This window comes from Salvelinus sp. IW2-2015, linkage group LG22 (assembly GCF_002910315.2).
Source record: "Salvelinus sp. IW2-2015 linkage group LG22, ASM291031v2, whole genome shotgun sequence".
Classification (NCBI taxonomy): Eukaryota; Metazoa; Chordata; class Actinopteri; order Salmoniformes; family Salmonidae; genus Salvelinus; species Salvelinus sp. IW2-2015.
In genome coordinates this window covers 6,190,793-6,194,094 of record NC_036862.1, presented here as the reverse complement: position 1 = coordinate 6,194,094, position 3,302 = coordinate 6,190,793, and the positions used below count along the sequence as shown (strand labels likewise).

The window sequence follows — 3,302 nt, the reverse complement described above, 5'->3', positions numbered from 1 at the left end:
TGACATCTACAGTATTCACTCAAACCTGGTAACTGTGAAAACGTTATTTTCTCAGCACCTCCCAAGTTTTGTTCGATATGTGTTTATCTGTAATTCAACCGATGCAGTCAGCTGACTCTGAATGTGAGCCAGCTGGTGTCAGATTGCTGTGGGTGTCGGGCCTATGACCCACTCAACCAGCTGTGCTGTTACTCACGGATCCTAACCAGGACCCAACCCCATTCCAAGTGTTGTGGAAAAGGTCAGCGAGATCAGATCTATTCACATCTATTGATGTCTTTGCTGTCATCATCGATTATGTAGTTGTGTTTGTTTAATTCTTCACAAAGGCATAGACAGAGATGGTCGGTGTCGCCAGTCTTCTAGCCATCATCGATCCACTTTTAATTTCCCATGTGTTTTGTCTTGTTTTCCTCACATCTGGTTTCAATTCCCTCAATCATTTGTTGTGTATTTAACCCTCTGTTCCCCTCATGTCTTTGTGTGGGATTGTTTATTGTAAGTGCTTGTTATCTTGTTATTTTTATGCCGTGGGTTTTGCTATTAAACTGCTCCGGCTATACCAAGTTCTGCTCTCCCGCGTCTGACTTCCCTGCCACCGATTACGCACCCCTTACATCTGTCTGCTCCGAAAGCTGTTTGGGAGATGGTTCCCAATTTCCCAAAAGGAAACCTACTGGTTTTGTATGGTTGTAATGAAACTTCACATTATGATAGTTTGTCATCTTTGTGTGTATTTTGTTCTTTCTTTTTTTTCAGCACATGGGAATTGCTCAGACTTCTCCAAAATGGTAMGGTTGCCTTTGGCCTTCAACCATACAGTATACTGAACCTCATGTTTCACTCTCTTTATTCAATGTTCAATTCAACCATTTCATTAACAGTCAGGTTTTTAAAATAATATACTTCAYGTCCAATGGCTAAAAGCCACAATGGGATGGCATCCATTTTAAATGATGCAACGTCATTATGATTCAAATAAAAACACACACTTACATGTCAGTTTTTCTGAATGTTCTTTAATATTTACTGAACATCTGCAGGTGTCAGATATTGCTTTATTTTCCTTGTGGGTTTTGCCTTTTGGCATTGGCCCGAAGCATTGAATGGTTTGCCAACAAGCACATTGACACTGAGATAACCTCCAATGGGCACTTTAACTGTAAAAGTTGGTTTGTAGAAGTGTGGTGGAATAATTAGAAACAAGATAGATTGTTTTATTTTTTAAATCATATTTTTAACTGTGCTTGTATGTGTGTATTTGTATACGTATCTACTGTATGTTTATGGTCTGTTAATGTATTTATGTGCATGTGTTGTATGGCATCTAATTGTGTGTGTGTGTGTGTGTGTGTGTGTGGGTGTGCACTGTGCATATGGATCCTTTGAAATTAATGTCTTTCCCTGCTAAACTGTGGAGGCAGATGTAAAGACAAACAAATAGTTGAACTTTCCCAGTTTATAGACCTGTACATTACCTTGCTCGGAGTTGCACTTCCTGCAGAGGTGGTCTCAGAACCTCCCCACTCTGTCTGTTTCTCCATCTGCCTCCAGTATGTCTGGGAAACAGCCCTGTGGTCTAGGTGCCTGTTTCAACCCAACAACAGAACGTTGCTGTGTGAACCCTACWTCTCTCCAGGGACAAAGTTACTCCCACGAGGGAACACTCCGTCACACCCCATGTAAGACAGTAGAGGGTGGGGGGGGTTACGTACTGTGGAAAGTATTTYCCCACTTTCTCAGACTGGGTGTGCATCTTTGTGCTATTTRTWCACACASAGACAGAGAAGCACACSCAATGGARACATTGGAAATGCATTCTATGAGACTCCAGAAAGCGTTATTAAATCTATAATGAAATATAAAATCTTAAATGAGACACGTGTGTAAATTCTCGTGGAAGATTAGGTGCTCTACCACGACAGTAAGATACTGCTCTCCGAGCGCCAATGACGTGGAGGCACCTCTCTGATTCAGAGTGGTTTGGTTAAATGAGGAAGACACATTTCGGTTGAATGYATTCAGTTGTGCAACTGACTAGGTATCCCCCTTTCCCACATAACACACATGAGAGGAAACAGCATTAAACAGCTGTTTTATATCATCAGTCGAATCGCCCAATCTCTGCAAATTTTGGGGGTTTTCCTGTAACATTTCTCTACAAAGGCCATAATGCATCAAATATGTAGGTGAAAGAGCAGTCCATATTTGTAACAGATGACCAGTTTTGTTCAGCAGTCATCGCACTGTATTGTATGGATGCTGATTTTACAGTATGTACAGTAAATGCTGCCAGGTTAGACAGATTACTTACCAGTCTTGATCTGATCATCCCCACCATCCCTGTCCTTCCTCCGTCCCATCWCTCTAACCAGRTCTCTACAATGGTGCTAGCTGTGGCTCTCAGGTTTACAATSCAGACAGTAAAATCTGCTGTGCCGGGAAGCTGTCCAATAGGGTGCTTGGAAAAAACCTGGTAAGTCCATTAGCCCACAGAGCTTAGGCCTATAGTTAGCCCACAGAGCTTAGGCCTATAGTTAGCCCACAGAGCTTAGGCCACAGAGCTTAGGCTTRGTTCACTGAACCTCCTCCGCTACATAAAAATCGGTTCTCCTCATCTCAGTCAAATTAAAGTAAAACAGCTAAATCCTCCATACGCTTGTTGAGTTGTTGTTTGTCAAGGCATAAAGACAAGGCTGTACAGCACAGGGATGTATCTGTGTATTTGTAAATTTTTTAAATGGTCAAAATAACTAAAAAGTGGTAATTTAAGGCAAGGCTGACACTATACGTTGTCCACAGACCCATTTCAGTCCACTCAGAATGTTTAGACAGGGCCCCCGTGGGAAGAGGGTGTTCTATACTCAAGGCCAATTTTCTAGAGTGCTGCTTGATCTAAAAGTGTCAGGGAGAAAATTGCCCCGTGATTTACCAGTAACAATAGTTACTATATGCGGTACTATGTCAGTTTTGGCAGCACATTTAGTTCTGTAAGCCCCAACCTGCAACCAGTCAAGAGTAGAGCAGCTCCTCTTTCGCTTGGCGCTCTGTTGGTAGAGGATGTGTGCGCACAGATCCCCTGGTAAAAAAGTTAGACTCCTTTATAGCAAGTTGACTTTCTTTTGTGATTGTGTTTGAATTTTGGGTATGTGCATGCTACGGTGTGTCTGCACGTCTGTTATTCATGTTGTGTGTGTGTTGTTACCCTGCTGACCGGTGTGTTTCTCTCTCCCAGTGCTGCGGTACAACTCCGTATGGTGTAGAGGACCAAGGGGTGCTGTGCTGTAACCAGACCTTGCACC

The 3,302-nt window shown here is 42.5% G+C and overlaps 1 protein-coding gene across 1 annotated transcript in view; it reads right to left on the bottom strand.

The window, feature by feature from the left end:
* The window catches only part of LOC111949708 (uncharacterized), a 387,379-nt gene that overhangs the window by 120,619 nt on the left and 263,458 nt on the right, over window positions 1-3,302 (bottom strand). The window lies entirely within an intron of this gene.